Consider the following 15,139-nt stretch of genomic DNA (forward strand, 5'->3'; position numbering starts at 1 on the left):
TTGTACTGCACTGCATTGGCCTCTGGGAGGTGAGAGGTGGAGCTCATCTGAAGTGACAGAGGTCTGCTGCTCGAAATATAGAAATTCTTTGAAAAGAAAGGGTTTTTGCTTGCTTGTTTATTTGTTTTTGATAAGAGGGATTAGATTTATGATAAGAGGATTTATTTATTTATTTCAAATTCCAGAGGGGTCACTTATTTTTTAATGCTAGTGTAATGCTACAAATAAAATACGTAAGGAAACCGACAGTGATTTATAGACACATAGGCAGAGCTGTATTCACATTGCAGCAGAAAGAAAAACATTTTCACTGGAGTGGAAGCTGCTGATATCTGTAAGTGGAAAAGCATAAGAAACATGCAAAGATATGTCTGAGGTCTGATTTAGAACACTGGATGGAGATTGTTCTGTATCTGACACAGATGAGGCTAGGCAGCACTCACTCTCCCCACCGTGAGCAAATACCTCAGCTGGTGCAGAAAGGAAAAATACTTCACCACTACCTTCCTATCCCCCAGAGATAGCTTGTCTTTATTTCTTTAAAGAAATATTGGTTTCTCAAATACAGATCACCCAACAGACATGCCTTGAATGACTTCACTGAGTCTTTGAGGGATTTTCCATATTCCCCACTTAATTCAGCCTTTCTATGAGTCAAAGATGACTTCCATCTTTAATTCTGTGCTATGCTATAAAAGTGTTTATGATACTATTATTATTACTACTGTTAATGATAATAATAATAACTTTTATTGCTGAGAACTTAGGAATTCAAATCAGGAGTCTTGTTCTAACGTATCAGGCTCTGTATCTACTTGCCTGTTTTTATTTAAAGAACTGCTATACTCATTCTTTTAAAAATGCATGTCAGTGAGCAGCAAGCATATAATATGTCCCCTATGTCTGATTTTATTGCTTTCTATTCTTCAGGAGATTTAGGGACATATATCTGTTCCTGTCACGGGGAGGGACGTGCTTTGCAAATCTCTATATTCATGACAAGAGCAGATCTTAGCAACAGGCAAATTCCCTGTGTAACACTTTTGGAGTGGATCTCCCCTCCCTCTGTGTATTTGCTGTTAACTGAACAAGTTTGGGTTCCCTTGGAGTTTCTGCTTAAATTGACTCAAAACCAACCTCAAAGCAAAGTGGTGTGTAAACATTCATGCAAGATGTTAAACAATGACGACTTGCACATGGGTTTCTTCCTAGTCTAAATCACCATTTTTGTTCACCAGTTTTGAGTAGCTCTTCAAGAATGCAGAGCTTCTAACCCCATTTGTAAGGGAATTCTCAAAGGAATGTTCCATTTTGAATATCATGATAAACCGGGCCTACCAAACATAGATGTTATCAGAAAAAAAAAGATATTTTTCTTTAATGTGAAAACCTATTTTCTAGACAACTGAAAGGGGAATGAAACCATTTATCGAGATATCAACAAAGCAGTGTCACATGGGAGTTTAGTTAAGTGGAAAAATTAGGAATTAAAGTGCAGGAACTGTAATCTGGGTAAGAAGTTAGCTAGAGGGGAGATAGCAATAGGAAAATTAGAACGGGAAAGTGTCTGGCTGGATGGAGGGAGATTACTGGAATTCTTGTGTATTTTTCCAGATCAGTTTGTTTAATATTTTCAGTAATGATGCTGGTACAAAAATAAAAATAGAAATGTGCTGAGGAAACCCCTCATGTTGAAAATGGTCAAAATCTCATAAGGTAAAATCTCCATAAAAGAAAATCAGTCATAAGTGAGTGATTAGATAAATAGGAGGTGAAATGAGATGGAGTTCTATTAAGTGGCACTTAGGGGCTCATCCGTGGGAAATTACTGATGAGGACCAGATCACAGTGGATCTGTAACTGATTACTGCTGCCAGTGAAACACAGTTGCTCAGAAAAACGATTGATGGTTGGGCACCACAGGATCTTGTTAATCTGCAGTGTCCCCACAATGCCAGCCACTCAGTTGCATATGGTCACCCAGCCAGGCACTTGAGCTCTAAGAGGTGCAGAGGGAAGGGAAAGGCATCTGGGGAATACCCAATATGATCAGAAGAGACTGCTAAGCTCAGCCCAGCCTGAGAACACCTGCTGTCTGTAAATATATCACTGAGTACAGAAAAGAATTACTTGTGCAGAGGAAGAAGCAAGAACAAAACAAGATTGGTTTAAACTGATTAAATTTGGTTGGAAATTTAAACAATGTTTGTGAGAAAATACTGAATAAGCTGTTAGAAGGAATATCAAGGGCAAATAAAACACACCTACTGTGAACAGGGTTCTTAGTATATTTATGAAGAGATCTTGAGGTGCAATTGGTGAAGGTTCTGGGACTCCAGGCCCCAGAATCTACCTTCCAGGTCTGTCTTTCTACATTTATTTTTCCTAGTACTACCACCTAAAATTAGTCTTTAGATGTTCTCCACACTTTGCTAATACAATTGGTACCAGCACAGATCATGTCTTTGTCTGTCCAGAAATGCACCCAGATACCCAGTTACATCTTCTTCTGCTCTTTAGCAAAAAAAGGCACTACTGTTTTGAACTTGTTACTGTCTGGCCTCTATCTCTACCATTTGATTTGTCTTGCAGCCATAATTCCTTGTTATGTGAAGAATGATTTAACTTTTATTGCAGATCCTACTATTCAAGAAAATATGATAACCCATATTAAGACTTGCTTCTTTCTTGCCACTCTGATAATTATCAAGTCCTTATAGTAGCAGCTTCCAAGTACTTAGGAACAGAGATGTCTCAGTCTTTCCTTTTAAAGGCTGTTGGAGGAAACGATTTGTTTGTGTCTACATGTATTGGGTGAGGGAGGGCAGCTTGTATATTTATAAATAAGTGACTAGAGGAAAAATAAATAATTTAAAAATTAATGCTATGCTACATTTGGATACAAAAATATTAAGAGTCATAGTTAATTTTGTTTCCAAGAACTGCTTCAAAATATAGTCTCATTTGAGCTCACGCATTCACAAGCCTCCACATCTTAACAGTTTCTTAGGACAGCCATCATGGGAGGTCACTGCAAAATAGAGATGCACCACGTGATTTTCAGACTTCTTCTCACAGAGGGTTTGCCCCTTTGGATGATCAGAATTGCTGACTTTGAGGTCAGTGCGGTCTGGAACCTGCCTCCTGTCAATAATGTACTCTACTTGAGTATTTGCTTACCAAATGGCGGGGAATAACTTGATGAAATATAACAAGGGAAAGTGTAGAGTCCTGCATCTGGGCAGGAACAACCCCAGGTTCCAGTATAGGCTGGGGAACGACCTGTTAGAGAGCAGTGTAAGGGAGAGGGACCTGGGGGTCCTGGTGGACGACAGGGTGACCATGAGCCGACACTGTGCCCTTGTGGCCAAGAAGGCCAATGGCATCCTGGGGTGTATTAGAAGGGGGGTGGTTAGTAGGTCGAGAGAGGTCCTCCTTCCCCTCTACTCTGCCCTGGTGAGACCTCATCTGGAATATTGTGTCCAGTTCTGGGCCCCTCAGTTTAAGAAGGACAGGGACCTGCTGGAGAGAGTCCAGCGCAGGGCAACTAAGATGATTAAGGGAGTGGAGCATCTCCCTTATGAGGAAAGACTGAGGGAGCTGGGTCTCTATAGTTTGGAGGAGATTGAGGGGTGACCTTATTAGTGTATATAAATATATAAAGGGGGAGTGTCACGAGGATGGAGCCAGGCTCTTCTCAGTGGAAAACAATGAAAGGACAAGGGGTAATGGGTACAAATTGGAGCACAAGAGGTTCCACTTAAACCTGAGAAGAAACTTCTTCTCAGTGAGGGTGACGGAACACTGGAACAGGCTGCCCAGGGAGGTTGTGGAATCTCCTTGTTTGGAGACATTCAAAACCCGCCTGGACACGTTCCTGTGTAACCTTATCTAGGTGTTCCTGCTCCGGCAGGGGGATTGGACTAGATGATCTTTTGAGGTCCCTTCCAATCTCTAACATACTGTGATACTGTGATACTGTGATTTGCTTCTTTCATACAGTAAGCTTTCAGTCTGCCAGATGTTAAGTAGTTACGGTGTTTTCTTTTAAAGCAATGAGACCTTAAAGCTTTATAAATGCTGCATGGATGCCAAGAACAAAGTGGACAGCAGAGTCTAATTTCCTGTGTGGTTTCTTCAAGTGAAAGTACAGGCTCACGCAGAGAGAACTTATCAATGGATGTTCTGTCTTGAGATTTACACTGGTGGGTGGAAGAATCAATGACGAGAAGCATACAATATCTAAAAGAGAACAGGTACTCAAAAGGGTCAAAAAAATATTTATTTGCAAATTTGAAAACAAAAGCTAATGATTAACTAAGTATAAATGTCTTTGCCAGAATCTTTCTGGAAGCATTCTCTATTACGTGGGAACTGCTGAAATAAAATACTATGCTGAAGCATGTTAGAAACATATTTTTTTTCTGATCTGTGCAGATGGTGGGCTGCTGATGACTCCTGCTTGGGAGAACTGAGAAATCAAATTAGATCCTTTAATAGGATGTAGAGGAAGAACAGCATTATGAAGGGACCTTTAATTTCCCAGTGCTCTGAGAAGGGTTTGCCTGGACCTTCTCCTGTAGTGATCTTTCAAAGACTGAAATGATTTAAAACTCAAATAAGATAGGTTTTAATGGAACATGGACTAAAAGAGTAGCTTTAAAAGAGGGGAACCTGGAAATGATTGGGTGGGAAAGAATGTAAATAGGTACACTGCTTATAGGTCTGGAAACAAAAGAAGAAACAGCAACAAGGGCATTGAAAAGCAACTAGCAAATGTAATAAAAAATGCTGACAAATATTTATTGTCAACAGAAAAAAAGTCCTGCCAGAAAATTTGTAGGATATAGAATGCATGTTCATAGAACACATAGTAATCTCAGAGGTGGTAGACTTGCTGCATCACTGTTAACAGCAGAAGCCAAGGATAGTCTTATTGAAAAATCGTTATGGGGGACTCATCAGACACTGAAGTGATGCTGAAGGGGTGGTGGAACTGAGTTAAAAAATAAACAGTCACATATCAGCAGGACCAGGGCATATTCACTCATGAGATCCAAAGGAAATCAAGTCTGAAATAGCTGAATCATTGTGCATGCCCTCTTAGGTTGCATTCCATACCTGACAACTCAGGGGTGATATTGTCTATTTTTAAATAAAAAAGTTTCCAGAGCATTTATGTGGAATCAGCTGGCCTATAACTCCTAATAGCTATAAAGAGCAAATAAGTACAAACTACAATAAAGAATGGAATTAGATATCTGTTGTCTGTTCCTCTAGTATCTCAGTCTATGAATGACTTATGGGCTCCCTGCTATCAGCTAAAACTCTCTAAGCTCTCCTGTGCCACAGAAACTCCACTTCTATGATCAATCTCATACCTTGGGAAGAAGGAACCTTCTCCTGCTCTCTAGAGTGTTGTGCCTTGCTCAGTTGGTCCCTTCAAGGAACATAGCATAAAACAAAAATAAGCAGCCAAACAGAGCTTTTCCACTGCAGCTATGGACAAAAGTGAACATCCCTTCTGGCAAGCAACCTGACTAGCAGGAAATTCTGCTCCCAGTTCACAAATGGAAACATCCTTAGTGGGCTCAGAAGCTACACAGTCCATTGAGATGTCAACTCCCATACAACATCCTGGCATAACAGATGTTGTCTTAAGCTAGTGTAAATGATCTTCAAATTTAATGGCAATTAGTTAAATTATACAAAAGGAAGATTGGGCTCATTCTTTGGAATTAGATGATGGAGAGCTCCACAGGGATATATGAACTAAAAACACAGGAAAACCTTAATACTCAAAATGGAAGAATAAGGATTTTGAGACATCTACAGGAAAAACTGGAGGAAATTGAGTTTGGTGAATGCAAAGGTATGATTCATTAAAATCTTGGAGAAAGTTCAGAAAAAGTAAACAGTTTATTGTGATTGCAGCATACAAATGCAACAAAAATGTTATTATCATCCTTCTATCCTAATGCAAGATACCCTAAGAAATCAGCGTGGGATATTTTCCAATAAGCATAATTAAAAGGATAAATATGCAAGATTTATGAAGACAAATATGCAAAAGATATGTTTGCTCGCTATACTGGGGAGTGAAGAAGAAATGTTCTTCTGTGTCTGATAAAAGGACTACAAAAACACTGAGAAGCCTCCTGGCCTTACATTCCCAGAACATCAGAAAGGCAGCTCTCTAATGCAGCATCAAGCACCTTTTAGCGGAACAGTACAAAGCATGGGTAATATCTGTAATATTGGTTTTTGCCTTCTCCCATAATAAGGACAACTCATCTTATACATCTGAGTTTTTCAAGTCATTTTCCAGCTCTACATTTGTTTTAGGGAGAACAAGGCCATAGATATATGTCTGGAATTTCTAGTGGAAGGCAATGAATTTTGTAAATGAGTTCCTGAATGAGTCCAATCTACTGTCCCACGGAAATGACGTCTCCACTTGTTGTTAGGATAAGTTTCTTTGAAAGAACTCAGAAATAATAACTCCCATCTAAACTAGCAGTTCCTGTGTTGATAGTCTTCAAGGGACACATAGACTTCTTGAAGTACAAATGACTCGAAATCCAATCTGATTCCAAATGTCACTGGTCTTATGGTTTCGTATTGGGCACATTTCTTTATTAGTCACCAAGGGGAGATTCTGATACAACTAAAACTTTCAAGTCAAATAGAAAACTGATTTTTAAGTATAAAATTAACCCATTTTATTACTGGAAGAATTTGTGTGTGCTGTAGCTAAAATCTAGTTATTTTCATTGGCTACCTCTAAAAGGAAAAAAAAATTCTCTTTATATTTCTATGGAGACAGAGTGGTCACTTAAAGGCAAAAGGTAAAAAAAAAAGTATTTTGCTTAATTTATACATCCTTGTATGCTTGGTTAGAAGGTGTTAAATATCATTTGCTTTTAGTAGGAAGCCACAGGTATTGAACTGATTGGTACAGTATCTTTATGGGAAATCGCTGCAAGTTGAGGAACACTTTCTATTTCACAGCAGGTCTGTATTTTAATTTGAGTAACTGACACAATGTGGCTGGAGGAAGAAATAGTGAACTTTCGATTTCAGCCAGCTTTCCCAAGGTACATACACAGATTAATATACAGATATAAAGAAAAAAGAAAAGGAAAAGCTGTAATTGCAGTGTACTGCAGTAGGCTTGTTCTTGACTGGCAGCAAGCTTTGCTTTAGTTCTACTGAAGCAGGATGTAACCAAAGGACCTCATACCAGATGTCTGTTGTTCCTGCTAGTAAGGAGAGTGAGGGGCTACAGAATCACCACTGTCAAAACTCAGGCACCAAATCATCACAGGATCTGTAAGGTAGCCCTGTCCTTTTCAGCCCTGACCTTCCCCCATCATCATCCAAGGGTGCATCTTCCAATGCTCAGGAGAGCAACTGGACCTCTGCTGAAAGGACTATGCAGCCAGATTGGAGAAAGAGGAAAGGAAGATCAGTGCTCCTTTAGTGATACCCCCCTGTGGATGCTCAATGCGTAGGGGTGAATTTTCTTTATGCGACAATGTGCTTTGTTAAGAGGGTTCACCCATGAGGACACTGAGACAGCTAGTAGGTGTTTTTCATCTAGTGCCCTCAGTTTCTCTGTCCCCTCATTCCCATGTGTGACTAAAGACTGCTTGAGAGATGTCTTACCAAAATAACTGTCAGTCATTTGTCTGGGTTGGAAACAGGAGCAACAAGTAAATCACACATCCAGGTGGACGAAGGGAGAAATTCAAAGAGTAGTTCTGTTTTTTTTTGCTTCCCACTTATTTTCTTGCACCTATGGAGAATTTCAAAACTTAGGACAACTGAAGGCTTCTTCTCACCTACCTGATCTTGTAATACATCCCCTATATTCTGTGCTGACTTGCAGCTTAGTGCAGCAAGATTATCCCCAGTGAAGTAAATGCACTACTGGGGATGTAAAAAAAAAAATGAATTGTCTTCGGCAAAACAATCTCAGAAATGAGGATTGGAAATAAAAATAGCTAATGGCATATTCTCTCTCTTTCTCTCTCAAAAAAACCCAAATAAAAAACCCCACTAAACTAGAAAAAGCTTGGATAATGCAGAAACTCAATTGGTTCTGTCTTTTAATAAATACACAATACTGTTGAGGATATTGGCTTTCTTTCCTGAAGAAACCCAGCATGCTTTTAAAAATTCCTGTACATTGCCAGGCAGACATTAAAACTACTTGGTCAAAAATGTAATATCCTTCCTTCTATATATGTAGATAGGACAAATAAGTAACCCTTTGAAATCAAATGTTTTAAAGATGGCTGAAATTTTCAAATTAAGTATTTTTGGTGAAAAAAAAATAGTTTCTGCTAAGCAGAAATGACTGTCTTCAAAAACTTTCCATTTTCATTATAAACTTGGAAATGGCCCAAAATTAGAGAAAATTCTGGCCAAGTTTTTAAATTCTTTTTTAGCTTTTGTGTTTATTTTTATGGAAGATCTAAATGGTCTTTTACTAACTCTACAATACTTTTAAGAAAGACATCTCTCATAAAGAGATATAAGCAATTTCAGTCATTCTGTAGAAAGCAATTATTTCAATTCAGCATGACAACAAATAATTTGTGGCATCCCAGTACAAGATTATATCATTATCTCACATCTGCAACAAAAAACAGTTTAGGAGGAGCACAAGAAAATTATATACTCTTACTGTAAATGTCCATTCTTATCTTTATCATACGCATATGCTCCATTTGGAATTCCCCAGTGTTTTAAAATGCAATGTGCTTGGCCAACTGCTGGGATAATAGCTTCAGTTACATTTCCTATTATGATTTGTTCAATACTATTCTCTAAAACAATTATAAAAATTGTTGAGTAAAAAGAAACCCTCAAGGCAATATAAAGTAACTATAGATTTAATGAAATCTCACTGAAATGAGTGGATTGTTATAAGCACAAGACCCTAAGACACATTAAAAACCACATTCAGATCCTGGTACAAAAAATAGTTTCCTCCAGCAGAAACTTAAGCCTTTTATCACCAGTACTGCACCACACGGTAGCATGTGAAGATACACTGAGCCAGATTTAACAAGCTAACTACCACCACAGGAAGAGTTGCTCCATGCCAGTGCACTTTGGCACCAGACCTGGTTGGTCTGTCTTGAAGACTCATAACGACTTTTGCTGTCAGTTGTCTCAATTTTCTTGAGGACATACATGCAGGAGCAGCAGAGAATGGTTGAGCAACCAAGCCAGAGAGAAGGCTGCTACAAGACCTAGGTTTCAGTCTAAACCATTCCTTTAAGACTGGCCAAAAGCAGAACACTAAAAATGCCCCATTTTGCGCTGAGTGCTGACTGAAAGGTGTCAAAAAATTACCAAATATTTCTGTTAAGTCCTACTGGTTGTGGAAACATCACTTTTCACATGGTTACTAAAGTAATGGGGAGGCACCAAAGAAACAACTGACTCCATTACTATTCTTTTTCTGAAAAATATCCCACAATTATTTAACTTTGAACTACCCAATTAGAATAAAAGAATAGAGGTAAATAGAAAGGTAGGAATTATGAAAGAGGTTCGCTGTGTTTTTCACTATAAAATTAAGAAACGTCTTTTGCAATACTAATTAATGTCTTGTAGAAGAGTTTGAATAGACAAAAGAAATTAACACTACATTAGGATACAGATGTCACAGGTCCATACTACATATTTTTTATGATCCTAGACTAGATAATTTGTTAAATACATTTGATAATTAACAACTGATATTAATTGCACACATCCTTAGTGGGGGATACTGAGGATGGAAAAATGTAATTACTTTCTTAGGCTTAACAATTTATTTGCTTTGCAGAAACCCAGATATGTTGAAATTGGGTCCACTCACAGAGTTAGGAGACTTCCTATTATATCACTCTCTATATAGTCTTGTGTTTAACAAAGACATAGGATCTTGAATGTATACAATTTACTTCAGGATTTCCTATTGCCCTCTCCTATGACCTGGAGCTACTTTGAGCTATACAAGGACTAAGGGAGGAAAAGAGACCTAGGGGATCAACTAATGGCAGGAAGGGAAGGAATAGAAATACCTGATGGACACATTTCATTCCTTCTTTAGCCTATGACATAACACAGAGTTAGGTGAAGAAAGAACATCTGTAATTGTTCAGCTGGATTATGAAAAAAGAGAAACCTGTGCCTTACATACAAAGGCAGGCTGGCCTTGAATGTTCATACACAGCTTCCCCAGTTTCAGCTTTTACAATTTGGATAGATAAAGGACAGATATCTGTAAGACATATGTAAACACAGTGTTTTAGTTGTACTGTAAGACATGTAACCACAGTGTTTTAGTTGTAGTTCAGGACTGTGTTACAGCTTCAGCAGAAATCGCCTGCTACAGTTCCTCCTATCAGGATAGAAGACAGGATTTGTGAGTTCAGTATGGCCTGGGAGTTACCAAACCTGGGCTACAGTGGGCCAAAGTAGTGGGAAGTGATGCAGAAGAATACAAGGGGAGCACTAGGACTTTGATGCTCACTTGCTTAACTGTAGTTTTAGCAGCAGGTTTACCATGGTAGTAAAGAACAGCAATATAACTAGAAAAGTCACTTCAGACCTCTTGTTTAGTCTCGGATTCCTGACACAATTTTTAAATCTTTGTCAGTCTCCGACTGCCTGTGGGTTAGATTTCTCAGTAGACATACTATAGTTCTGTCTGATATAGGCTGTAATACTCCTTTCCAGCAAATTTCTCATCAGTTTTCTTAACACTAGATCTATATTACATGCTGGCAGATACTATTACATGGTGTACTACCATGTTCTGTGCTACTGTGAGCACTGTGCAGAACACAGTCCTGTTCAATGCCTTTGGACTGAATGCTATTAATGCAGGTTGAATCTTCTTACGTGCTTCCTTTTCTCCTTACCCATTATGAATCTCCTTTGTTTTCATATTCCCTCCATTTCCCAACCCTCTTCAGGTTTTCTCAGATCCTACAGTGATTTCTCTGTTTTTCAATTATCACCTGCATCAAAAATTTATTTTTTACTTAGTTTCTTCAAGCCACTTAGGCATTTATGCACTGCAGTGTCCCACTAATGATAGGTTGTGTCTGCTTGTAACTGCCAAGCCAGCCTACACACAATGAAGAGGAGCTTGACCTGACATCCAGTCTGGAAAACCTAGCACCAACTACCCTTCTTGATGTTTGCATCTGCCATCTCTGTCTGACTGTATTCTAGCCAGAAGGACAAAAAGTGTTCCTTAAGCTATATGCAGGAAACATATATCCTTTTAAAATAAGAGGCTCACTAAAGGAGAATCACAGAGTTATTAGGAGCAGTTTATTAGGTATCTCTTTCTGATTCATCTTTTTCTTCCATGGAATTTTCTTACTTTAGGCTTAGAGAATGACATATTCATTTGCATGCTCATGTGATAATAAATTAGCTGCCTAAATCTCTGCTTCCTAGTCTACTGAGAAAATAAGAGATATGGTCATTAACATTTTATGCAGCCTCTGGATGGAAACAATATATCCAGAGTCAACAAACAGCTCTTAGAATTCAGTACTGAACTCTTTAACTGCCTAAAATTAAACAGGTTTCCTTAAGGCTTGCTAGAAAAAAAAAAGTGCTATGGCCAGGGATTCCCTTGAGTTCAGATCATCATAACAGAGTCATTCTCATGGCTGTAATTCTCTTTGTGCACTTACAAATGGCCTGATTTGTGGCCATGATGGAGTTAAATGCAGCTGCTAACATACTTAGGGTTCAAGGGTCTACAGTCTTAACTATGGACAAATCCTGGGACGGCTATTTAGGGCTTTTTTTTTTTCCTGTTGTGTTTTTTCTTTGTTTGTTGGTTAGTTTGGGTTTGGGTTTTTTGTTTGTTTTGTTTTATTCTGTACAGTTCATAAACATTATTCTGTTTACTAATAGAAATTCCTGCTCCAGTCCTAATTAGATCCTCAACAGTTTCCTGGATTTGTGACTTTCTTACTATTTTCTTATGAAGAAGAATAGAAGTCCATAAAGGGACAACGTTGCCACCGCTCCTGATTACTAGAACCTCTGTTTCATGTTAGCTGCTCCAGCCCTTGCCTTGCTTCTCTGCAATTCGTTCAATGCTCCTCTGAGTTTCTCATGTTCATTGATTGGAGATGGTTTCTAGAAGTACTCTAAAAATATTGAGAAGGAATGGCATACTCCAGCCTTGGCTCTTGAAGCTATTTAGCCCTGTATTTCTGTCAGTTTGAATTACATGATTCTTATTTGATTTTTTTTCCTGATCCCTGGTATCAAATTTGAGCATCTGGTCTTCTTCTGAGAAGTTCTTTGAAGCTTCATGTCGTTTATATTTCTACTTTCATGTCTGTTTCCCTTCCTTCTATTTTCTTCTGCCAACCATTCCCTCCTTCTCTGCCTGCCCACTTGCCTTTGCTTTTCCTTTGATGTTTTACTTACACATGAGGATTCTCTCTCTTGCTTTCCAGCTGTTTTTATTTTTTGTCTTCATGCAGATCCCTGGCTGAAGCACAGCTCCATATTGTCCTTTAAAAAAATTTCCTGCAAATAAATTATTTAGACATACACATATATGTGCAAATCTTGTAAAATAGCTGTTGGTTCCAAAAGTACTTTCTATTTCTGACTTTATTTTACTTTTTCAAAGCCATAAGGCCCTGCTGGTGGTAAAATCCATTGTCCTCTGAAGAAGGTAACAATTTTATGTAATAAATATTTTCTTTCTCGTGCACCAGTACATAATTTTTTCTGTGAAATGCGAAAACCTTTATTTGTGAGTGGGAGTAGGATGCCCCACAGTGTTATAAACAGGAAAAATTGGTTAAAATAATCTACTAAGCAGTTTGATTGGAAGCTAATAACTGATTTGAATATTCCTTAATATAACCGATTAGATCACACCTTAAACTTTTGTCTAAGGACTTGGATACATCTCTGTAAAAGAGATTACATGTTCTTTCACCATCAGTGACCAGATATAGATTATTAGTGCAATGACCCAAAAGTATAAAAGTCCTGTCTTCATGAAAGAACAGTTATGTAATTCTGCTTTCTAGCAGTGTCACTAAGCAGAACACAAAATGTTTCTCACTGTCTACAGGTAAAAGAACTTAAAATTCTACAATTCATAGCAAAAGATTTTACAAACATCTATCTAAATGTCCATAACACAAACACCCTGCAATTGTTTTCTAGAGAGAAAACAAGAGAAGCCAGCAGGTTTAATTCTAATATGTACTTCAGAATTGTAATACTATCTTTGCCTTATCACTATTCTATCAAACCATTTGCACTATGTAAATGCATCTAAATCACCAATCCTGCATCTAATTCAATAAAAAATCACAACTGACTTAATCTATAGTCTCATTCTAACTTAGATTAATGGTTGATATAGGCACATGAAAGCATTCATTATCCTATACCATGGGGAGCCCATGTTCTTTCAAGGTAAACTATTTCAGTTGTTAATTATCACCACCATTAAAGAGTTTTCCCTAATGTCTATCATAAATCTCCTTTGATCTAATTTAGCCTCGTTACTTCTTGTCCTGTTCACTGCAGATAAAAGGAACAAATAATTCCCGTTCCCTTTGCAGCAGTCCGTTCCATGTGTAAGTTTTTGCACTTAAGGTCGTATTTTCTAAGCCTCTCTGTCTTTTGGTTGCAGGCAATGATTTTCCTGAGCATTTTTACACTTAAGTGTAATAATAAGACCTTCTGCAAATTTGGAAACCAAGAGATAAAATCTTTCATGCAAGGCTTAATCCAAGTTGGCTGCATAGTAAATGTTAGAAGTGCCTTATGATTCTTCACATGAATCTTACCTAGAACAGGAATAAAACCTTATAAATGTTTGTAAACATATTTTTCCTGAATGAACAGAAATCAGATTCCATGATTATTAAAAATAATATATCTTTGGTAGTCTGACCTCAGTATCTGCCAGTCTTCTAGTAATTAAAATTGTAATAAACTGATAATTAAAGTTTTACTAAAACAATTTACTAAACAATTAGTACTTGGGTACTTGGGTGGTTCATGAGGGAACAATGCGTCCCAAAGAGTCCTCCAGCCAAGAAAGGAGAATCAGGAGGCAGGGAGTGGTTGTAGCTGGAGATTTGACCCTTTACCAGGAACACAGGTCCAAGCAATGAAACAGCCTGCTGCCCTGCTGATGGCTACTGCTTGCCACTGCCCACTGATTCGGAGAAATCACCACCACTACCCACCTCCATCCACCCTGTCCCCATTCACTGGTAAATAAAACTAGTAACTCATAGATTTGCCAAGCTGCAGTGGAACAGCATTCTCCTCTGTTAGACATCAGCAAAAAAGCAAAAGTGAATTGTTCAGACCACAGCATAAAGTGATAATGTGTGCAGAAGCCCACAACTGCTAAACAGTGTTGCTCAAAGGATTACTTGGTAGTGAGAGCTGACAAAAAGACCAATGTCTGAGAAAGAAGGCATTGCCATGCCAGCAAAACCTTCCCAGTTAATCACAAAACCTTCTCACACAAATATAGTGGTATTTTCTACCTGTCTTAAATAGAAAAGATAGGTACCACTGTTGCCCTTGTTAATAGTTCATTCACACTACAGTGAGAAGGAAAGTCCAATCAGATGAAAAGAATTAATATGTTTCCATGGTGCTCAGAAAAGACACAGTTTTTCTGATTATGTGCCAGTGAGTACTGCTATGGAATGTCAGAGAATGTAGAAGAGGTGCGGAACACAGTCAAAGAAATTCCGGTGACACGTGCAAGTAGAGATGCACTGACAGCAAAAAATGTGATAAGCTGAGATGGCCTTGGTGTACGGATGATCAGACCTGGGAGAAGTTGTGCCAAAACCCTGTGTTAGTGTTTTAACTGCACTTTGCAAGTAGAGTCATACACCAACAGGCCGAATACCTCAACAGGCTACTAGCAGACCTAGATAAATGCTAACTGGCTACCAGCCTAGGCTAAAATCTTATATATGATTTAGCAAAGATTTAGTTGATGCTTTAGCCTTATCTGGAGAGAACACATGACTTTTCACACAAAGCTGTAGGAGCATGGGACTGTTTTATATACAGCAGAATCAAAGAAAGACAGGAAGAATGAGAC

Source organism: Neopsephotus bourkii, unplaced genomic scaffold (genome assembly GCF_033783945.1).
Source record: "Neopsephotus bourkii isolate Nb327-2 ecotype Australia unplaced genomic scaffold, CSIRO-AGI_Nbou_v1 NB_1707, whole genome shotgun sequence".
NCBI classification, from domain to species: domain Eukaryota; kingdom Metazoa; phylum Chordata; class Aves; order Psittaciformes; family Psittacidae; genus Neopsephotus; species Neopsephotus bourkii.